At 43.3% G+C, this 25,305-nt stretch overlaps 1 non-coding gene across 1 annotated transcript; it reads right to left on the reverse strand.

Annotated features, from left to right (window-relative positions):
• Positions 1-23,196: 23,196 nt before the first annotated feature.
• Positions 23,197-23,322, reverse strand: LOC139763957 (U4 spliceosomal RNA). Its single transcript, XR_011716292.1, has one exon. It is a non-coding gene; the product is annotated as a U4 spliceosomal RNA (small nuclear RNA).
• Positions 23,323-25,305: the final 1,983 nt, after the last annotated feature.

Raw genomic sequence — 25,305 nt, forward strand, 5'->3', positions numbered from 1 at the left:
AAGGCGTGTACAGAGTATCAGATTGGGGAAGAGCAGTGTGGTTTCAGAAGTGGTTGAGGATGTTTGGATCAGGTGTTTCCTTTCAAAAATGTATGTGAGAAATACTTAGAAAAGGAAATGGATTTATATGTAGCATTTATCAATCTGGATGAGGCATATGAGAGAGTTGATAGAGATGCTCTGTGGAAGGTATTAAGAATATATGGTGTGGGAGGAAAGTTGTTAGAAGCAGTGAAAAAATTTTATCGAGGATGTATGGCATGTGTACGTGAAGGAAGAGAGAAAGTGATTGGTTCTCAGTGAATGTCGGTTTGCGGCAGGGGTGTGTGATGTCTCCATGGTTGTTTAATTTGTTTATGAGTGGGGTTGTTAGGGAGCTGAATGCAAGAGTTTTGGAAAGAGGGGCAAGTATGCAGTCTGTTTTGTATGAGAGAGCTTGGAAAGTGAGTTAGTTGTTGTTCGCTGATGATACAGCGCTGTTGGCTGATTTGGGTGAGAAACTGTAGAATCTGGCTACTGAATTTGATAAAGTGTGTGAAAGAAGAAAGCTGAGAGTAAATGTGAATAAGAGCAAGGATATTAGGTACAGTAGGGTTGAGGGACAAGTTAATTGGGAGGTAAGTTTGAATGGAGAAAAACTGGAGGAAGTGAAGTGTTTTAGATATCTGGGATTGCATATGACAGCGGATGGAACCATGAAAACATAAGTAGATCATCGGGTGGGGGAAGGGGCGAAAGTTCTGTGAGTGTATAGAAATATGCGGAAGTCGAGAACGTTATCTTGGAAAGCAAAAATGGGTATGTTTGAAAGAATAGTTTGTCCAACAATGTCATATGTTTACGAGGTGTGGGCTATAGATAGAGTTGTGTGGAGGCGGCTGGATGTGCTGGAAATGAGATGTTTGAGGACAATATGTGGTGTGAGGTGGTTTGATCGAGTAAGTAATGAAAGGGTAAGAGAGATCTGTCGTGATGAAAAGAGTGCGGTTGAAAGAGCAGAAGAGGGTGTTTTGAAATGGTTTGGTCACATGGAGAGAATGAGTGAGGAAAGATCGACCAAGAGGATATATGTGTCAGAGGTGGAAGGAACGAGAAGTTGGAGACCAAATTGGAGGTGGAAAGATGGAATGAAAAAGATTTTGAGTGATCGGGACCTAAACATGCAGGAGGGTGAAAGGCGTGGAATGAATAGAGTGAGTTGTAACGATGTGGTATACCAGTAACGACATGCTGTCAATCGATTGAACCACGGCATGTGAAGCGTCTGGGGTAAACCAGGAAAAGTTTAGTGGGGTGTGTATGTGGAAAAGGAGCTGTGGTTTCGGTGCATTATACATGATAGCTAGAGAATGAGTGTTGTCTTTGTTGTCTTTGTTGTCTTTTCCTAGCGCTACCTCGCGCACATGCGGGGGAAGGTGGTTTTCATTTCATGTGTTGCGTGGTGGCGAGGGAAATGAATAAGGGCAGACAATATGAATTTTGTACATATGTATATACATATATGTCTGTGTGTGTACAAATATATGTATACGTTGACATATATAGGTATATATATGTGCGTGTGTGGACGTGCATGTGTATACATGTGTAAGTGGGTGTGTTGGGCCATTCTTTCGTCTGTTTCATTGCGCTACCTTTATAATGCTGAAAACGGCGACAAAGCATAATAAATCAAATATATATATATATATATATATATATATATATATATATATATATATATATATATATATATATATATTATTTATTTTATTTTTTTTTTTATTTTGCTTTGTCGCTGTCTCCCGCATTTGCGAGGTAGTGCAAGGAGACAGAAGAAAGAAATGGCCCAACCCACCCCCATACACATGTATATACACACACGTCCACACACGCAAACATACACACCCATACATCTCAATGTACACATATATATACACACACAGACACATACATATATACCCATGCACACAATTCACACTGCCTGCCTTTATTCATTCCCATCGCCACCTCGCCACACATGGAATACCATCCCCCTCCCCCCTCATGTGTGCGAGGTAGCGCTAGGAAAAGATAACAAAGGTCCCATTCGTTCACACTCAGTCTCCAGCTGTCATGCAATAATGCCCGAAACCACAGCTCCCTTTCCACATCCAGGCCCCACACAGCTTTCCATGGTTTACCCCAGACGCTTCACATGCCCTGATTCAATCCACTGACAGCAGGTAAACCCCGGTTACCCATCGATCCATTCACTTATTCCTTTCCCGCCTTTCACCATCCTGCATGTTCAGGCACGATCACTCAAAATCTTTTATCACTCCATCTTTCCACCTCCAATTGGTTCTCCCACTTCTCCTCGTTCCCTCCACCTCCGACACATATGTCCTCTTGGGGTCAATCTTTCTCACTCATTCTCTCCATGTGCCAATCCATTTCAAAACACCTCTTCTTGCATCTTCAAATAACGCTCTTTTTATTTCCACACATTCTCCCTTACCCTTACATTACTTACTTATCAAAACCTCCTCAACCACACATTGTCCTCAAACATCTCCATTTCAGCAAATAACTCCTGCCCTCGACTACATACTACTACTCAGTCGTACGCACGCTCTCTCTTCTACATTCCAGATAAGCAAGTGTGGGGCTAGGCAGCTAATCTAGAATTGATGACTGCTAAACCCAGTCTCTTCTCTACTCTCTCACCTGTCATATTGTCTCCTCTCAGATACGTCTAATCCCTCCACCCTCTCACTACCTACCTCCTACATCTCAGACTACAACACAGAAATCACACTACACACAAACACAAAACACACAAAAACACACATAAACAAACAACACACTACACACACTACACAACATACACAAGTAACACAATCAGTAAATATATCATTCTCCATCCTACATCGTAGAGTGTGTATATGTAACAATTAATCGTATTTGCGTGTTGTATTGACTTTACACGTGTGTGTATTATACATCAGTTCTTATCCTAGCTGTCTACCGTAGAGTGTATGATAGGATGATGTATGTAGTATTGTCAACAAATACTAAAACATTCTCCACCAATAAGATATAGATATTACCCCTCAACAAAACCCCCAAAACAACAAACCGCAAAACACACACACCAAACAACAACCCCACACACAATACAAATAGAGAGAGAAAGAGAGAAACACTCCTCTACTCCAAATCTCATAGATATACCTCATCTATACTCATGTTGTGACACTGATACCTACTCTAATACTCAGTGTGTACCCTCTTAAATGTCGTGAATTAATACGCTAAGAACATATAGATAGAGATCTGATAGAGTCTAGAGTACATGATATGTGGTCCTTGTGAAAACCGCCCCGTAAGAGACTACCGTTGCCCAACTTCAACCATCCGTCCGCACATATCCCCAATTTCATAGTAAGTGATGCCCTCGGACGGGCGCTGATATGCTATGTTGCTATGATCACGCCATGACGATAGAATATCATTTAATTTACGGGCAGTCTTCCTTATCGATGCAGATGAGCTTCATGTCGAATTAGGTGTATCGCACTAGGTACATGAGAGAGGATTGATGTTCAGTGCAAGCGCAGCTCCGGCCATGGTGTTTCCTAAAGACGATGTGTGTGATAGATAGTTGTGTCTCTCTCGGCATGGTTCGTTGAGCGGAGCGTCGAGCAATTTGGCTGTGTTGCCTCTGTGAAACGCTCGTGGCGCAATTGGTAGAACGTTTCTTGTGTAGCGGAGCATGACTAGAGATCTCTTGAGCGCTTGTCTAATGAACTGTGAGCTCCTGTGGTATCAGTTAAGTTCGTTGTTCGGCGTTTGTGCTGAAGCCTGCAAGATCCTCACGGCGCGCCGTGTGTGTTCCGAGCAATCCTGTCAGTTACCCATTAAGACGGAATTTCCCTCGGCGTCGCCACCTGCCCCTCACCTTCTCGAAGTTATTTGAACAATTGTTGCTCGTTGCCAGGAACTAACCTAGCCCACAGTTCCTAAAGCAGATACAAACAACTAATAGCTAATAAACTTGGTAAGGTTTTAATGCTTATTATGTGCTGTAAAACAGTATAACCGTAATTGTATTATTAAGTATAACATTACAATCAAATTCTATAATCATTCCACACCCTCACCAACATTCCCCCCCAACACTTTTACCCAAATCCACTAAACTCTTTTATCCAACCCCCATTACCCCACCCCCCAACATCACCAATTTCCCCCCCCCCAATCTCCCCCTACCCTTCCCCAATTTCCCTCTCTGTTAACGTGTCGTCCACTTTACTCCACGCATAACAGCTCGCCCCTGTCCCCCTAGTCCTCATCACGCAGATCAGTGTGAGATCATTTACCCCTATAATCCTACCCTATCCTCCAGAACACTGATCATACCAACAGTTGTCATAGTCCTCTAAAACCCCACCTACACATCCTCTTCACCTAATTTAGATCCGTTTAGTAGACACTTCTCCATTCTTCGATATCATGATATTAACATCTGTGTAACCCACAGACTGCCACGCTAACTGTCTCGTTATAGTCATCAAGACCTAATCACATGTGTGCGTCATCTCACTGTCCACACCACCTCGTCCTGTCTCCGCTCTCTCTCCCCATTACTTTCATTTTACATTTATTTTTCTCGCGGCGCACACTACATTCTGTACAAATCCCGACACTTCTATTCCTATCTCCCATCACACATGCCCTCCCCCCATCGTCGCACCAAAAAATCTCCAATATATTGTCCAATAATAATACATGTCTATACTAGATTATATTGCTCTACGTCTCAATCTCTGAATCAGTCTGAAGTACTGGTTACATCGATACAACAACAAAACCAAACACAAACAACACAAAAACACAACAAACACACAACACACAACCAACAACAACAAATCAGTCTATTGTGAGTGTCACTCTATCTCCAAATTCACCATACTACGCTCTCGCCAAAGTCTCACTATCTACTCATAGTTCCTAAATGAACGCCACTCACTCACAGCTCCCTCTTCTCCTCATATGATCACACACATCCTGCTAAGAGATGAGACGAACCCATGTCTACTTTCTATCTATATAGTACTCGGTCATTCACATGCGCCCACTGTGTCTCTCACCAAACTGTCAGATGCTTCCCTCACTCCACTGTGTCCCCTATCCTCACCACATACACCTTCTTATTCTTTCCCTTTCTCCTCCCCCCCCCCCCCCACCAACCCCACCCAACCACTCTCCTCATACACACACACACCCCCCCCCCACCACCACCAACCCCCCCCCCCCACACACACACACACACAATGTATAACCCATTGCTCCGCGTCGCCCGCCACCCCACACTACTCAGTCTTACTAATACACTACTCTCTGGCTCATATATTCTCCAGTATATATCGTTTTAACACACTCATGAAATTCTTCTGCAGACCCCAATTGACGAGTCTCCCTCCTACTCGCTATGACTCCACAGAGTGGTCTATATATTTACTTTGCCCCGCGCCCCCCGCCCCCCCCCCTAATATACCGCACTGTTGCCGTGCATTCGCGAGAACGCAGAGCTAATGAAGTGTACCTTTCAAAGACCCACTCTAACTTACAGGAACCCCTAAGGCCTCTATAGCTGTGCCCTAGGCATTAATATCTCAATACATGTCGAAATACCAGTTGTTCACCTTTCAGCGATACTCGAGTGCTGTCTGAGAGGAGAGCGTTCGACAGCGATGGCAGACGTCGCTCAGACATATCTGCACCCCCCTCTCCCGCCCCCCTTGTATACTTCCGCGTTTAGTAATCGACACGACAGTGTTAGTCATCGTACTCACACGAAGCCCCCCCCTCGAAGAGCCGAGAGAGCACTCACACAGAACCCCTTGTGAACTAGTCTACTGATAGATTAATCATTGGATCTGGTGAGAACTATGAATACTTATAAGATACTGACATTGAAATTCCCAGATTAGGAAACCCCGCGTCGTCCTCTCCGCCACGACTCTCTCCGCGCAAGTACAAGACTGACTGAGTGTATAGCTCGAGTAACTATGTAGAGATAGATGTAGGTGAGCCAGCTAGTGTCATACCTCCGTGGAAGTGCCTACAGAGGCAGTCGTTACCATTCGATGCTATCTACAGCGTGGCCCTATTCAACACACACACTCTCACACATTATTACCCCCATGTGTCGTGCAAGTGTCTCCCTTGTTGTCCCCTTTGTGTATGTCATTCTATGTCATTAAGTCCACGACCGTGTCCCAGACGTGTCCCAATCATAGTGTGTCCTGTACCCTGAAACTGTTTAGTCAGCTGGTGTGTGTGTGTGTAGAGTGGAGAGTGGACTAACGAAGTGTTGCTACCTGCTGCGTCCACTCTGGATGGTTGTAATGAGCAAGCATCGACCACTATCTAGTCACACTAGTTAGCGCTACCCTCCGTCCGCCCCCATAGAATATACCGCAGCGACAGAGTCAGACAGATCGATCTCGGTCTCTCGCTCCCTCGGAGAGCACCACATGCGGCTCGGCTGGATTCACTGACATCAGATAAGTGATGATGATTCCTTTATCACGATGGCACGACTGTTAGGTTTGGTGGCCTATCCTTTTACTCTGCCTTTTGATATGATGGCTTAGCCTTTTACTCTATTCTCATTAATGATAGCCTGGCATTTGAATTTACCTTCCAGTATGATGGCCTTTACTTTTGACTTGACATTCAAAGGTCAGATCAGAGTTCAGTTCACCATATCCAAGAGTCGCAACTTCGTGCTGTATGGGTTATATCACTGATCTCAAGGGGTTAAGACGTAACATTTCTTTATAAACAGAATTGCCCTGAAATTGCTCGCCCTCGCTGGGAGCTTTTATCTGTAGCACGATGAGATTGGATCAGCTGAAAAAGAAGAAGTATTAAGCAATAGTTATAACACAATCTTCACGGTGTATATGATGCTGTAATGCCCTAGATTAAATCTCAAGTATGTCCTTATCTTTCCCTGTACACTGTGATAGCTCGTAGCAAAACGCCTCTAGCGGACCATTCCTGTAGATCCATATGATTCACCTAGATTGGTTAGGTTAGGTTAGGTTAGGTTAAGGTAGGTTAGGTTTGTGAGGCCTGGATGTGGAAAGGGAGCTGTGATTTTGGGATTGTATTAATCAATATCTCTACTCAGAGATAAAAGTAGGGAAAGCATTAGAAAAACCTCCTGAATGTATTAAAGATGACCTCCACAGATTTATCATGGGAGAGATAGATAGATAGAGAGAGAGAGAGAGAGAGAGAGAGAGAGAGAGAGAGAGAGAGAGAGAGAGAGAGAGAGAGAGAGAGAGAGAGAGAGAGAGAGAGAGAGAGAGAGAGAGAGAGAGAGAGAGAGAGAGAGAGAGAGAGAGACCCCGTTACATTTAATCTTGCAAGTTCTCGAAAGCTTCACCTTCAGTGGTTGATGATAACATCCAAAATGTCGGTTCTTGGTGATCTGTCTTCCCGATTCCTCCTTGATTCTGTGTAGTGAACATCCGTCTTCAGAAAGACAGAGTCTGTCAGGTGTGTGTTTGTGTGTGTGTGTGTGTGTGTATGTGTGTATGTGTGTTCTTTTACGTATGTGCGTGTGTGGTGCTCCAAGTTCTCCGGTTACCCTTGCCAAGTATCAGTAATGAGTTGTATCGAAATTCAGCGTCTGAAGGAATGGATGGATCCCAGAGTATCGTATTCAAATGGTATTACCCGCTAGAATATTTTGGCCATAATTTATCGTATTGTGACTGGATTCTAGAATTTGATGTGTAATGTAAACTTAATAATACAATTACGGTTATACTGTTTACAGCACATGAAAAAGCATTTAAAACCTTACCAAGTTATTAGCTATTAGTTGTTTTTATCTGGCTTTAGGAACGTGTGGGCTAGGTAGTTCCTGGCAACGAGCAACGAATAAACATCGAGGAAGTGTGAGGGGCAGGTGGCGACGCCGAGGGAAATTCGTCTTAATGGTAACTGACAGATTTGCTCGGGAGACCCACACGGGCCAAGGAATTTTGCTTCGCGAAACGCCGCCAAGATTACTGTACACAGGAGCCTGTTATTGATCGAAAGGAGATCTCATGTCGTCCAAGAAGATCCAACTAAGGACATTTGCCCTCACCAGTCATATTTTCGTCCTGAGATATTGAGATCACATAAATTTCCAGCTGAAGTATTTTCAAGAATATTTTCTGCAGGATATACTAATGAGGCTATGTGCAATAGGATGATGCGATGGTTGGCATGGTGATAGCTAGCAGACACTCCGGGACGGAGAGCAAAGCACGAGGCAGGAGGAGGAGAGTAGGGAGTGAAAAGATTGAAGAAAAGGTACACGTAACGATGGACGGGGACAGATGATAAGGGAGTAAGGATAACACTAGCATGGAAAGGGTGGGAGTGGAAGAGAGAGAAAAATATAGACGAAGATAGATGAATATATAGATGTGTATAGAGATAACAAAAGAAGAATTTGGAAAATGAGATTCGTTGACCAGAATATCTGTTGTCAGTCATAAAACAGACGAAAGAATGGCCCAACCCACCCACATACACATGTATATACATACACGTCCACACACGCAAATATACATAACTATACATCTCAACGTATACACATACGTATACACACACAGAGACATATATATACATATATATATATACATATATATATATATATATATATATATATATATATATATATATATATATATATATATATTTTTTTTTTTTTTTTTTTTTTTTACCTCGTCGCTGTCTCCCGCGTTTGCGAGGTAGCGCAAGGAAACAGACGAAAGAAATGGCCCAACCCCCCCCATACACATGTACATACATACGTCCACACACGCAAATATACATACCTACACAGCTTTCCATGGTTTACCCCGGACGCTTCACATGCCTTGATTCAATCCACTGACAGCACGTCAACCCCTGTATACCACATCGCTCCAATTCACTCTATTCCTTGCCCTCCTTTCACCCTCCTGCATGTTCAGGCCCCGATCACACAAAATCCTTTTCACTCCATCTTTCCACCTCCAATTTGGTCTCCCTCTTCTCCTTGTTCCCTCCACCTCCGACACATATATCCTCTTGGTCAATCTTTCCTTACTCATTCTCTCCATGTGCCCAAACCACTTCAAAACACCCTCTTCTGCTCTCTCAACCACGCTCTTTTTATTTCCACACATCTCTCTTACCCTTACGTTACTTACTCGATCAAACCACCTCACACCACACATTGTCCTCAAACATCTCATTTCCAGCACATCCATCCTCCTGCGCACAACTCTATCCATAGCCCACGCCTCGCAACCATACAACATTGTTGGAACCACTATTCCTTCAAACATACCCATTTTTGCTTTCCGGGATAATGTTCTCGACTTCCACACATTTTTCAAGGCTCCCAAAATTTTTGCCCCCTCCCCCACCCTATGATCCACTTCCGCTTCCATGGTTCCATCCGCTGACAGATCCACTCCCAGATATCTAAAACACTTCACTTCCTCCAGTTTTTCTCCATTCAAACATAATTCATACTGTCTGCCTTTATTCATTCCCATCGCCACCCCGCTACACATGAAATAACAACCCCCTCCCCCCGCAGGTCCACGAAGTATGGCTAGGAAAAGACAACAAAGGCCACATTCGTTCACACTCAGTCTCTAGCTGTCATGTAATAATGCACCGAAAGCACAGCTCCTTTTCCACATCCAGGCCCCACAGAACCTTCCATGGTTTCCCCCAGACGCTTCTCAAGCCCTGGTTCAATCCATTGACAGCACGTCGACCCCGGTATGCCACTTCGTTCCAATTCACTCTATTCCTTGCACGCCTTTCACCCTCCCGCATGTTCAGACCCCGATCACTCAAAATCTTTTTCACTCCATCTTTCCACCTACAATTTGGTCTCACACTTCTCCTCATTCGCTCCACCTCTGACACATATATCCTCTTGGTCAATCTTTCCTCAGCCATTCTCTTCATGTGATCAAACCATTTCAAAACACCCGCACCTGCTCTCTCAGCCACACTCTTTTTATTAACACACATCTTTCTTACCCTATTATTACTTACTCGATCAAACCACCTCACACCACATATTGTCCTAAAACATCTCATTTCCAGCACATCCACCCTCCTCCGCACAACTCTATCTCTAGCCCACGCCTCGCAACCATATAACATTGTTGGAACCACTATTCCTTCAAACATACCCATCTTTACTTTCCGAGATAATGTTCTCGACTTCCACACATTCTTCAACGCCCAGAAACTTTCGCCCCTTCCCCCACCCTATGATTCACTTCCGCTTCCATGGCTCCATCCGCTGACAAATCCACTCCCAGATATCTAAAACACAGACTGCATACTTGCCCTTCTTTCCAAAACTCTTGCATTCACGTACCTAACAACTCAATCCATAAACAAATTAAACAACCATGGAGACACTACGCACCCCTATCGCAAACCAACATTCACTGAGAACCAATCACTTTCCTCTCTTCCTACACGTACACATGCTTTACATCATCGATGAATACTGTTCACTGCTTCTAACAACTTTCCCCAACACCATGTATTCTTAATACCTTCCACAGAGCACCTCTATCAACTCTATCATATGCCTTCTCAAGATGCTACATACAGATCCATTTGCTTTTCTAAGTATTTCTCACGTACATTCTTCAAAGCAAAAACCTGATCCACACATCCTCTACCACTTCTGTAACCATACTGCTCTCTCCCCAATCTGATGCGCTATACATGACTTCACCCTCTCAATCAATAGCCTCCCATATAATTTCCCAGGAATACTCAACAAACTTATACCTCTGTAATTTGAGCACTCACTTTTATCCCCTTTGCCTTTGTAAAATGGTACTATGCAAGCATTCCTCCAATCCTCAGGCACCTCACCATGAATCATACATACATTTAATAACCTTCCCAACCAGTCAACAATACAGTCACACTCGTTTTTAATAAATTCCACTGCAATACCATCCAAACCCGCTGCCTTGCCGGCTTTCATCTTCCGCAAAGCTTTTACTACCTCTTCTCAGTTTACCAAGTCATTCTCCCGAGCCCTCTGACTTTGCGCACCACTTCGACCAATACACCCTATATCTGCAACTCTATCATCAAACACATTCGACAAACCTTTAAAGGACTTACTCCATCTCTTTTTCACATAACCACTACTTGTTATCACCTCCCCATTAGCCCCCTTCACTGAAGTTCCCATTTGTTCCCTTGTCTTACGCATTTTATTTACCTCCTTGAAAAACATCAATTTATTTTCCCTGGAATTTAATACTTTCTCACCCCAACTCTCATTTGCCCTCTTTTCCACCTCTTGCAAATTTCTCTTGACCTCCTGCCATATTCTTTTATACATCTCCCACTCATTAGCATTATTTCCCTGTGAAAATCGCCCAAATGCTTCTCTCTTCTCTTTCACTGATCATCTTACCTCTTTATCCCACCATTCACTACCCTTTCTAATCTGCCCACCTCCCACGCTTTACATGCCACAAGTATCTTTTACGCAAGCCATCACTGCTTCCCTAAATTCATCCCATTCCTACCCCACTCCCTTTACGTCCTTTGTTCTCATATAGATATATATATATATATATATATATATATATATATATATATATATATATACATATATATATATATATATATATATATATATATATATATATATATATATATATATATATATATATATATATATATATATATATGTATATATATATATATATATATATATATATATATATATATATATATATATATATTTCTTTCAAACTATTCGCCATTTCCCGCGTTAGCGAGGTAGCGTTAAGAACAGAGAACTGGGCCTTTAAGGGAATATCCTCACCTGGCCCCCTTCTCTGTTCCTTCTTTTGGAGGAAAAAAAGAAAAAAGAAATGAAAGGGGAGGATTTCCAGCCCCCCGCTCCCTCCCCTTTTAGTCGCCTTCTACGATACGCAGGGAATACGTGGGAAGTATTCTTTCTCCCCTATCCCCAGGGATATATATTTTCTTTTTTTTTTTTTTTTGCTTTGTCGCTCTCTCCCGCGTTTACGAGGTAGCGCAAGGAAACAGACGAAAGAAATAGCCCAACCCACCCCCATACACATGTATATACATACGTCCACACACGCAAATATACATACCTACACAGCTTTCCATGGTTTACCCCAGACACTTCACATGCCCTGATTCAATCCACTGACAGCACGTCAACCCGGTATACCACATCGATCCAATTTACTCTACTCCTTGCCCTCCTTTCACCCTCCTGCATATTCAGGCCCCGATCACACAAAATCTTTTTCACTCCATCTTTCCACCTCCAATTTGGTCTCCCACTTCTCCTCGTTCCCTCCACCTCCGACACATATATCCTCTTGGTCAATCTTTCCTCACTCATTCTCTCCATGTGCCCAAACCATTTCAAAACACCCTCTTCTGCTCTCTTAACCACGCTCTTTTTATTTCCACACATCTCTCTTACCCTTACGTTACTTACTCGATCAAACCACCTCACACCACACATTGTCTTCAAACATCTCATTTCCAGTACATCCATCCTCCTGCGCACAACTCTATCCATAGCCCACGCTTCGCAACCATACAACATTGTTGGAACCACTATTCCTTCAAACATACCCATTTTTGCTTTCCGAAATAATGTTCTCGACTTCCACACATTCTTCAAGGCTCCCAGGATTTTCGCCCCCTCCCCCACCCTATGATCCACTTTCGCTTCCATGGTTCCATTCGCTGCAAGATCCACTCCCAGATATCTAAAACCCTTTACTTCCTCCAGTATTTCTCCATTCAAACTTACCTCCCAATTGACTTGACCCTCAACCCTACTGTACCTAATAACCTTGCTCTTATTCATATTTACTCTTAACTTTCTTCTTTCACACATTTTACCAAACTCAGCCACCAGCTTCTGCAGTTTCTTACATGAATCAGCCACCAGCGCTGTATCATCAGCGAACAACAACTGACTCACTTCCCAAGCTCTCTCATCCACAACAGACTTCATACTTGCCCCTCTTTACAAAACTCTTGCATTCACCTCCCTAACAACCCCAGCCATAAACAAATTAAACAACCATGGAGACATCACACACCCCTGCCGCAAACCTACATTCACTGAGAACCAATCACTTTCCTCTCTTCCTACACGTACACATGCCTTACATCCTCGATAAAAACTTTTCACTGCTTCTAACAACTTGCCTCCCACACCATATATTCTTAATACCTTCCAAAGAGCATCTCTATCAACTCTATCATATGCCTTCTCAAGATCCATAAATGCTACATACAAATCCATTTGCTTTTCTAAGTATTTCTCACATACATTCTTCAAAGCGAACACCTGATCCACACATACTCTACCACTTCTGAAACCATACTGCTCTTCCCCAATCTGATTCTCTGTACATGCCTTCACCCTCTCAATCAATACCCTCCCATATAATTTACCAGGAATACTCAACAAACTTATACCTCTGTAATTTGAGAACATACTCTTATCCCCTTTGCCTTTGTACAATTGCACTATACAAGCATTCCGCCAATCCTCAGGCACCTCACCATAAATCATACATACATTAAATAACCTTATCAACCAGTCAACAATACAGTCACACACTTTTTTGATAAATTCCACTACAGTATCATCTAAACCTGCTGCCTTGCCGGCTTTCATCTTCCGTAAAGCTTTTACTACCTCTTCTCTATTTACCAAATCATTTTCCCTAGCCCTCTCACTTTGCACACCACCTCGACCAAAACACGCTATATCTGCCACTCTATCATCAAGCACATTCAACAGACCTTCAAAATACTCACTGCATCTCCTTCTCACATCACCACTACTTGTTATAACCTCCCCATTAGCCCCCTTCACTGAAGTTCCCATTTGCTCACTTGTCTTACGCACTTTATTTACCTCCTTCCAAATCATCTTTTTATTCTCCCTGAAATTTAATGATACTCTCTCACCCCAACTCTCATCTGCCCTGTTTTCCACCTCTTGCACCTTTCTCTTGACCCCCTGCCTCTTTCTTTTATACCTCTCCCACTCATTTCCATTTTTTCCCTGCAAAAATCGTTCAAATGCCTTTCTCTTCTCTTTCACTAATAATCTTACTTCTTCATCCCACCACTCACTACCTTTTCTAATCAACCCACCTCCCACGCTTCTCATGCCTTAAGCATTTTTTTGCACAAGCCATCACTGCTTCTCTAAATACATCCCATTCGTCCCCCACTCCCCTTACGTCTTTTTTCTCACCTTTTTCCATTCTGTACTCTGTACTTCCTCACACAAGTCTCCTTCCCAAGCTCACTTACTCTCACCACTCTCTTCACCCCAACAATCTCTCTTCTTTTCTGAAAACCCCCACAAATCTTCACCTTCGCCTCCACAAGATAATGATCAGACATCCCTTCACTTGCACCTTTCAGCACATTAACATCCAAAAGTATCTCTTTCGTGCGTCTATCAATTAACACGTAATCCAATAATGCTCTCTGGACATCTCTCCTACTTACATACGTATACTTATGTATATCTCGCTTTTTAAACCAGTTATTCCCCATCACCAGTCCTTTTTCAGAACATAAATCTACAAGCTCCTCACCATTTCCATTTACAACACTGAACACCCTATGTACACCAATTATTCCCTCAACTGCCACATTACTCACCTTTGCATTCAAATCACCCATCACTATAACCCGGTCTCATGCATCAAAACCACTAACACACTCATTCAGCTACTCCCAAAACACTTGCCTCTCATGATCTTTCTTCTCATGCCCAGGTGCATATGCACCAATAATCACCCATCTCTCTTCATCAACTTTCAGTTTTACCCATATTAATCGGGAATTTACTTTCCTACACTCTATCACATACTCCCACAACTCCTGATTCAGGAGTAGTGCTACTCCTTCCCTTGCTCTTGTCCTCTCACTATCCCATGACTTTACTCACAAGACATTCCCAAACCACTCTTCCCCTTTACCCTTGAGCTTTGTTTCACTCAGAGCCAAAACATCCAGGTTCCTTTCCTCAAACATACTACCTATCTCTATTTTTTCTCATCTTGGTTACATCCACACACATTTAGACACCCCAATCTGAGCCTTCGAGGAGGATGAGCAATCCGCGCGTGACTCCTTCTTCTGTTTCCCCTTTTAGAAAGTTAAAATACAAGGAGGGGAGGGTTTCTGGCCCCCCGCTCCCGTCCCCTTTAGTCGCCTTCTACGACATGTGAGGAATGCGTGAGAAGCATTCTTTCTCCCCTATCCCCAGGGATAATATATATATATATATATATATATATATATATATATATATATATATATATATATATATATATATATATATATATATATATATATATATATATATATATATATGTATATATATATATATATATATATATTTATATATATATATATATATATATATATATATATATATATATATATATATATATATATATATATATATATATATATATATATATATATATATATTTTTTTTTTTTTTTTTTTTTTGCGGAAGATGAAAGCCGGCAAGGCAGCAGGTTTGGATGGTATTGCAGTGGAATTTATTAAAAAAGTGGGTGACTGTATTGTTGACTGGTTGGTAAGGTTATTTAATGTATGTATGACTCATGGTGAGGTGCCTGAGGATTGGCGGAATGCGTGCATAGTGCCATTATACAAAGGCAAAGGGGATAAGAGTGAGTGCTCAAATTACAGAGGTATAAGTTTGTTGAGTATTCCTGGTAAATTATATGGGAGGGTATTGATTGAGAGGGTGAAGGCATGTACAGAGCATCAGATTGGGGAAGAGCAGTGTGGTTTCAGAAGTGGTAGAGGATGTGTGGATCAGGTGTTTGCTTTGAAGAATGTATGTGAGAAATACTTAGAAAAGCAAATGGATTTGTATGTAGTATTTATGGATCTGGAGAAGGCATATGATAGAGTTGATAGAGATGCTCTGTGGAAGGTATTAAGAATATATGGTGTGGGAGGAAAGTTGTTAGAAGCTGTGAAAAGTTTTTATCGAGGATGTAAGGCATGTGTACGTGTAGGAAGAGAGGAAAGTGATTGGTTCTCAGTGAATGTAGGTTTACGGCAGGGGTGTGTGATGTCTCCATGGTTGTTTAATTTGTTTATGGATGGGGTTGTTAGGGAGGTAAATGCAAGAGTTTTGGAAAGAGGGGCAAGTATGAAGTCTGTTGGGGATGAGAGAGCTTGGGAAGTGAGTCAGTTGTTGTTCGCTGATGATACAGCGCTTGTGGCTGATTCATGTGAGAAACTGCAGAAGCTGGTGACTGAGTTTGGTAAAGTGTGTGGAAGAAGAAAGTTAAGAGTAAATGTGAATAAGAGCAAGGTTATTAGGTACAGTAGGGTTGAGGGTCAAGTCAATTGGGAGGTGAGTTTGAATGGAGAAAAACTGGAGGAAGTGAAGTGTTTTAGATATCTGGGAGTGGATCTGGCAGCGGATGGAACCATGGAAGCGGAAGTGGATCATAGGGTGGGGGAGGGGGCGAAAATTCTGGGGGCCTTGAAGAATGTGTGGAAGTCGAGAACATTATCTCGGAAAGCAAAAATGGGTATGTTTGAAGGAATAGTGGTTCCAACAATGTTGTATGGTTGCGAGGCGTGGGCTATGGATAGAGTTGTGCGCAGGAGGATGGATGTGCTGGAAATGAGATGTTTGAGGACAATGTGTGGTGTGAGGTGGTTTGATCGAGTGAGTAACGTAAGGGTAAGAGAGATGTGTGGAAATAAAAAGAGCGTGGTTGAGAGAGCAGAAGAGGGTGTTTTGAAGTGGTTTGGGCACATGGAGAGAATGAGTGAGGAAAGATTGACCAAGAGGATATATGTGTCGGAGATGGAGGGAACGAGGAGAAGAGGGAGACCAAATTGGAGGTGGAAAGATGGAGTGAAAAAGATTTTGTGTGATCGAGGCCTGAATATGCAGGAGGGTGAAAGGAGGGCAAGGAATAGAGTGAATTGGAGCGATGTGGTATACCGGGGTTGACGTGCTGTCAGTGGATTGAATCAAGGCATGTGAAGCGTCTGGGGTAAACCATGGAAAGCTGTGTAGGTATGTATATTTGCGTGTGTGGATGTATGTATATACATGTGTATGGTGGGGGGGGGGTTAGGCCATTTCTTTCGTCTGTTTCCTTGCGCTACCTCGCAAACGCGGGAGACAGCGACAAAGTATAATATATATAATTTTTTTTTCTTTTTTATTTTCCAAAAGAAGGAACAGAGAAGGGGGCCTGGTGAGGATATTCCCTAAAAGGCCCAGTCCTCTGTTCTTAACGCTACCTCGCTAATGCGGGAAATGGCGAATAGTATGAAAGAAAAAGAAAAAGATATATACATATATATATATATATATATATATATATATATATATATATATATATATTGTTACGAACTCAGTACTTATTATAGCAAGGTCGCCAGTAACATATATGTTACAAATACTCTACTGGTCCTCGTCTTTGCAAGGACGGTAGATTTGTAATATAGCACAACTCAGGATAACGCCATCTTAACGTTATAGGGTTAAAACAAACACAAAGGTTAGAATTACTTATAATGAAAAGAATTCAAATGTACAAGGTTAACACATAAATCAGGCACGAATCATTTACGTTAACACTGAACATGAGTTTAACATTGAACATATGTTAACAATTCCAGATAAGATTTCAAACCAGGAGATCTCTTTCCGTTGACACTTTGCTCGATAGCATTACATTTAGTTAGATTCTGACGTGACACAGTAACAATCGTTGCACTTAGCTAACCTGACGCAACACAGTAACATCATTGTTATACTTAGTTAAGCTTGAGTTGACACAGTAACATATCATTACGCTTAGTTAAGCTTGGCATGACACAGTAAACATCTTACAACCTAGTCATACTTGACGGGACACAGTAACATCTTACAACCTAGTCAAACTTGACGGGACACAGTAACATCTTACAACCTAGGGCAGCGGTGGCTACGGGGTTCGAGACAGGGAAAGCCTACATTACCTTACTGGGCTCGCTACTGGTGAAGGAATCAAGGTCTCAGACGATCGTCTGAGCTTTTATCTGAATGACCAGCAAGGCTGGAACAGCTGGCCACGCCTCGTCCCGCCACCTAGTTCTACTATAGGTCACAATGACACAATTGCCTTTGATAGGTCAAGAGACTGGTTGTCACGCCCTCTTCTCGACGCGATTGGCTGAAGGAGGCCTAAGGTCCGGCCTACACATGTGGCGTGCATCCAGCCTCCTCTGTTCCTTTGTCCACGCCGGCAGCGAACGCACGTGACGACACACCGTAGCTGTTCCCATGGTTGGACCTGACGCCGTTGACCTGACGCCGTCGACCTGACGTCTGGGTGCTACAAGACTGGTCAAGACATAATTGCTAATGCAATCAACACGGTCAGGGAGGGTGAGATCCGGGCCGATAGAAGCCGCTCCCTACACCCAGGACACGTCATACACAGAGATACACCAAGACACATACGAACCACGTGGACACAAACACACGTGTTCCGTAACACCCCTCCTTAAAGGAGAAAATTCCTAGAAGAGGAATTTTCTAGCGTTAAGAGCGGGATAAACAATCGGCTAACACATTATGTGCGCCAGCAATATGGTGAATATCTAACTGTACTCTTGAAAAAAGAAACAAGGCCCACCTGATTAATATCTGACTCCGATCCCATAACTTCTTAACATTTTGAAGGGTTGGTAGTCAGTACACTAAAATGATTGCCTGAAGGACACAAATATATAAAGTGTTATAACACAAATAACAGACAAAGGTTCCTTCGCCATGGTGGCTATCTGTTTGGGCTCAACCTTCTCTCTGTCCTCCTGCACGAGGACTTCAGCGTCAGCATCGCTGGCATTCACAGTTAATCTGGTTGGAGCCTGCAAAATATAACAGTTAAAAAAAAGTAGTGTTCCTAATTGATGAGAGAGACTGTCTCACACTGCTCATTCCAAACATCAATAATTCTGTCAGAGGGGATTGCGAGTGTTGCAAAATTTACAATGACATCCTACAGTACCCAACCATATCCGAGTAACACTTCAGTTCTCTCACACCCCCGCCCGGGTCCCAGGTCTCCGAGACACTCGTAGCTAAGTCGTCGGCTTCCTCACACGCGGCTACCGCTGGACGCAAGATGATGCAGACTGGCACCGTCGGTTCCAAGGGTGGAGGATCACGACTGAAACATCGCTCAGGCATGTTGATGTGGCATAATCTCCAATCTCTGCGCCTATCGGGGGTAGAGACAAGGTAATTTGAGTCTCCTACACTCCAGATGATGGCGTAGGGACCCTGAAACCGGGCAACCAAGGGTTGACCTGGCTGCTGTAGTAGAAGTAACACCTCGTCGCCCGCCTCAAACCTTCTCCAACGAGATCGTTTGTCAGGCCATATTGTCCTCCGTTCCGGAGTCTCTCTTGAATGGGTGCGAGACAAATCTTCAGTCTCATCCACTGATTCTTGTACAGACGCAGAATCAGCACGGGAGGTATCACACATCTCCTCCCTCATCTCATCCTCATAGAGAGTCTTCTCTCTTGAATGGGCGCGAGACAAATCCACAGTCTCACCCACTGAATCTCGTTCGGACTCGAAACTAGCACAGGAGGCATCACACAGCTTCTCCTCACTAATTCCATCTTCATGGAGAGTCTTCTCTCTTAAATGGGCGCGAGACAAATCCTCAGTCTCACTCACTGAGTCTCGTTCGGACTCGAAATCAGCATGGGAGGTATCACACAGCTTCTCCTCACCAATTTCATCCTCATGGAGAGTCTTCTCTCTTGAATGGGTGCGAGACAAATACTCAGTCTCATCCACTGATTCTTGTACAGACTCAGAACCAGCACAGAAGGTATCACACTTCTCACTAATTTTGTCCTCAGGGAGAATCTTCTCTCTTGAATGGGCGCGAGACAAATCTTCAGTCTCGCCCACTGAATCTCGTTCAGGCTCGAGATCAGCACGGGAGGTATCACACATCTCCTCCCTCATCTCATCCTCATGGAGAGTCTTCTCTCTTGAATGGGCGTGAGAAAAATACTCAGTCTCAACGGAGTCTACACCAGGGGAGAGGGTATCACACAGCTCCCTCTCACTAGACTCACTCGTAGGGAGAGACTTCACTTCCTCCGACTTAACGGAGTCTACCCCAGGGGAGAGGGTATCACACAGCTTCTCGCTGGCCTCACTCTCATGCAGAGTCTTTAAGTCCGCCGTCTCAACGGAATCTACACCAGGGGAGAGGGTATCACGCAGCTTCTCCTCGCTGGCCTCACTCGCATGCAGAGTCTTTAAATCCACTGTCTCAACGGAGGCTACACTAGCGGAGAGAGTATCACACAGCTTCTTCTCGCTGGCCGCACTCTCATGAAGAGTCTTCAAGTCCGCCGTCTCAACGGAGGCTACGCTACCGGAGAGGGTATCACACAGCTTCCTCTCGCTGTCCTCACTCGCATGAAGAGTCTTTAAGTCCACTGTCTCAACGAAGACTATACCAGGAGAGAGGGTATCACACAGCTTCCTCTCGCTGGCCTTACTCGGGGGGAGAGTTTTTAAATCCACTGTTTCAACGGAGGCAACTCCAGGGGAGAGGGTATCACACAGCTTCCTCTCGCTGGTCTTCACTTCCTCCGTCTTAACGGCTATGTCCTCAGGCACACGGCCTGCCGTGCCAGCTGTCATAAGCCTGGCACCATCGTGGTTGTAGACTATCTCTGGTACCTCTTCCTCAAGCTGCACTGCCTCCGTGGACTCCACCGGGCCCGTAGGCAACTCCGGCACTGGGTTCATCTTCCCACCCGCTAGGTCACTGCCTAACACAACGTCCACGTCTAAGACAGGTAACTTATCTACAGTCCCTACAAGGGCATGGTCCGTGAAGAGATCTGTTCCTACTCTCACATCAACTAGTGGAGCTTCCTTGGGACCCGACAGTCCATCTGGCAAGACGCGGTCTCCAAACTCTTCTCGCGGCACCAAGCCATCCAACATCGGGGACTGCAGCGCACCAGAATCCCGTGATACGGTTTCTTTTCGTCGTACGCCACATCTACTGACACAACCCTCAGACAGGAACGCATTGTAGTTCCCACAGGACGGATCTTTAACTACTTGATAAACACTCTCGCAACCCCTCACTTTCCTAAGAGCAGGGACAGCCTTACCTACTTTATTAAGTGGACCTAAAGCTGAGAAGAGACTTACCGACCTACTTTTGGTAAAGTCTCTGGATTCCTTCGTTCGAGCCCAGCAATCCCTCACCTGGTGCCCAGCCTTGCCACAATTAAAACAACTCTTAACTCTGTTGGAGTATTTCCCCTGACTTCTATGAGTTACCGGCAAGGTAGCAGATTCAGGTGGGATTACATTACCATTGGTCCTCCCTCTGTCGTCGTAGCCATTTGAACGTCTGCCCACGTCAAGTTTACTGAACTTCGGTAAGAGATGTAAGTTACCCACTTGGGACGACACTGGTCCTGATGGTGAAGCGTTAAGTCTAAGTCTTTCACGTTCGAGAGCTAACCTAGCTTGTTCAGTCTTCTTCTTCTGCACTTGTAACTGTGCTTGTGCATTGACCTTAGCTATCTCTAGCTGCATTCGCCAATAATTGAGATCAACATTAACATCACTGGGGATATGGGGAAGGATCGAGACTTTGACCGACGTTAATGATTGAGCGGTATTGTCAACACTGATCAACGACATGATTAATGAATCAAGGAAAGAAATTCCGTTAAGGCAAGAAATATCCTGGCAAGGTCGCCAATTTATATTGTTACGAATTCAAATATAATATATCCTGGCAGGGTCGCCAATTTATATTGTTACGAACTCAAATATAATTATCGCAAGGTCGCCAGCAACATATATATTACAAATACTCTACTGGTCCTCGTCTTTGCAAGGACGGTAGATTTGTAATATAGCACAACTCAGGATAACGCCATCTTAACGTTATAGGGTTAAAACAAACACAAAGGTTAGAATTACTTATAATGAAAAGAATTCAAATGTACAAGGGTAACACATAAATCAGGCACGAATTATTTACGTTAACACTGAACATGAGTTTAACATTGAACATATGTTAACAATTCCAGATAAGATTTCAAACCAGGAGATCTCTTTCCGTTGACACTTTGCTCGATAGCATTACATTTAGTTAGATTCTGACGTGACACAGTAACAATCGTTGCACTTAGCTAACCTGACGCAACACAGTAACATCATTGTTATACTTAGTTAAGCTTGACTTGACACAGTAACATATCATTACACTTAGTTAAGCTTGGCATGACACAGTAAACATCTTACAACCTAGTCAAACTTGACGGGACACAGTAACATCTTACAACCTAGTCAAACTTGACGGGACACAGTAACATCTTACAACCTAGGGCAGCGGTGGCTACGGGGTTCGAGACAGGGAAAGCCTACATTACCTTACTGGGCTCGCTACTGGTGAAGGATTCAAGGTCTCAGACGATCGTCTGAGCTTTTATCTGAATGACCAGCAAGGCTGGAACAGCTGGCCACGCCTCGTCCCGCCACCTAGTTCTACTATAGGTCACAATGACACAATTGCCCTTGATAGGTCAAGAGACTGGTTGTCACGCCCTCTTCTCGACGCGATTGGCTGAAGGAGGCCTAAGGTCCGGCCTACACATGTGGCGTGCATCCAGCCTCCTCTGTTCCTTTGTCCACGCCGGCAGCGAACGCACGTGACGACACACCGTAGCTGTTCCCATGGTTGGACCTGACGCTGTTGACCTGACGCCGTCGACCTGACGTTTGGGTGCTACAAGACTGGTCAAGACATAATTGCTAAGGCAATCAACACGGTCAGGGAGGGTGAGATCCGGGCCGATAGAAGCCGCTCCCTACACCCAGGACACGTCATACACAGAGATACACCAAGACACATACGAACCACGTGGACACAAACACGCGTGTTCCGTAACAATATATATATATATATATATATGTATATATATATATATATATATATATATATATATATATATATATATATATATATATATATATATATATATATATATATATATATATATATATATATATATATAAGTTTTTTCAACTAACAATAATCGCACCTCGGATGAACCTCATTAGTTACGATACTGCCACTGCTTAAAGCGGTGGTAAAGGAGAAGAGTGGTTTGGGAATTTCTTGAGAGTTGAGTCAGGGTTTTGTGAGAGGACAAGAGCAAGGGAAGGATTAGCACTACTCCTGAGACAGGAGTGGTGGGAGTATGTGATACAGTATAAGAAAGTAAACACTAGATTCATATGGGTAAATCTAAATGTGGATGGAGCGAGATGGGTGATTATTGGTGTATATGCACCTTTGCATGTGAAGAAAGATCATGAGGGGCAAGTGTTTTGGAGGCAGCTGAGTGAGTTTGTTAGTAGTTTTGATGCACGAGACCGGGTTATAGTGATGGTTGATTTGAATGCAAAGGTGGGTAATGTGGCAGCTGAGGGAGTAATTGGTGTATATGGGGTGTTCAGTGTTGTAAATGGAAATGGTGATGAGCTTTTAGATTTATGTGCTGAAAAATGACTGGTGATGGGGAATAATATGTTTAAAAAGCGAGATATACATAAGTATACGTATGTAAGTAGAAGAGATGGCTAGAGAGCGTTATTGGACTATGTGTTAATTGATAGGCGCACGAAAGAGAGACTTTTGGATGTTAATGTATTGAGAGGTTCAACTAGAGGGATGTCTGATCATTATCTTGTGGAGGCAAAGGTGAAGATTTGTAGAGGTTTTCAGAAAAGAAGAGAGAATGTTGGGGTGAAGAGAATGGTTAGAGTAGGTGAGCTTGGGAAGGAGACTTGTGTGCGGAAGTGGCAAGAGAGACTGAGTACAGAATGGAAAAAGGTAAGAACAAAGAACGTAAGGGGAGTGGGGGAGAAATGGGATGCATTTAAGGAAGCAGTGATGGCTTGCGCAAGAGATGCTTGTGGCATAAGAAGCGTGGAAGGTAGGCAGATTAGAAAGGGTTGTGAGTGGTGGGATGATGAAGTAAGATTAATAGTGAAAGAGAGGAGAGAGGTATTTGGACGTTTTTGCAGGAAATAATGCGAATGACTGGTAGATGTAGAAATGAAAGAGGCAGGAGGTCAAGAGAAAGGTGAAAGAGGTGAAAAAGAAGGCAAATGAGAGTTGGGGTGAGAGAGTATCATTAAATTTTAGGGGGAATAAAAAGATGTTTTGGAAGGAGGTGAATGAAGTGCGTAAGACAAGGTAACAAATGGGAACTTCAGTGAAGGGGGTAATGGGGAGGTGACAACAAGTAGTGGTGATATGAGAAGGAGATAGATTGAGTAATTTGAAGGTTTGTTGAATGTGTTTGATGATAGAGTGGCAGATATAGGGTGTTTTGGTCGAAGTTGTGTGCAAAGTCAGTGTGTTGGGCAGAATGATTTGGTGAATAGAGAACAGGTAGTAAAAGCTTTGCGGAAGATGAAAGCAGGCAAAGCGGCAGGTTTGGATGGTATTGCAGTGGAATTTATTAAAAAAGGGGGTGAATGTATTGTTGCCTTGGTTGGTAAGGCTATTAAATGCATGTATGACTCACGGTGAGGTTCCTGAGTATTGGCGGAATTCTTGCATAGTGAACATTGTACAAAGGTAAAGGGAATAAAAGTGAGTGCTCAAATTACAGAGGTGAAAGATTTGTTCAGTATTCCTGGGAAATTATATGGGACGGTATTGATTGAGAGGGTGAAGGCATGTACAGAGCCTTAGTTTGGGGAAGAGCAGTGTGGTTTCAGAAGTGGTAAAGGATATGTGGATCAGGTGTTTGCTTTGAAGAATGTATGTTAGAAATACTTTGAAAAGCAAATGGATTTGTATGTAGCATTTATGGATCTAGAGAAGGCATATGATAGAGTTGACAGAGATGCTCTGTGGAAGGTATTAAGAATATATGGTGTGGGGGCAAACTGTTAGAAGCAGTGAAAAGTTTTTATCGAGGATGTAAGGCATATGTACGTGTAGTAAGAGAGGAAAGTGATTGGTTCTCAGTGAATGTAGGTTTACGGCAAGGGTGTGTGATGTCTCCATGGTCGTTTAATTTGTTTATGGATGGGGTTGCTAGGAGATGAATGCA

The sequence above is a fragment of the Panulirus ornatus genome, chromosome 3, assembly GCF_036320965.1.
Source record: "Panulirus ornatus isolate Po-2019 chromosome 3, ASM3632096v1, whole genome shotgun sequence".
NCBI lineage: Eukaryota > Metazoa > Arthropoda > Malacostraca > Decapoda > Palinuridae > Panulirus > Panulirus ornatus.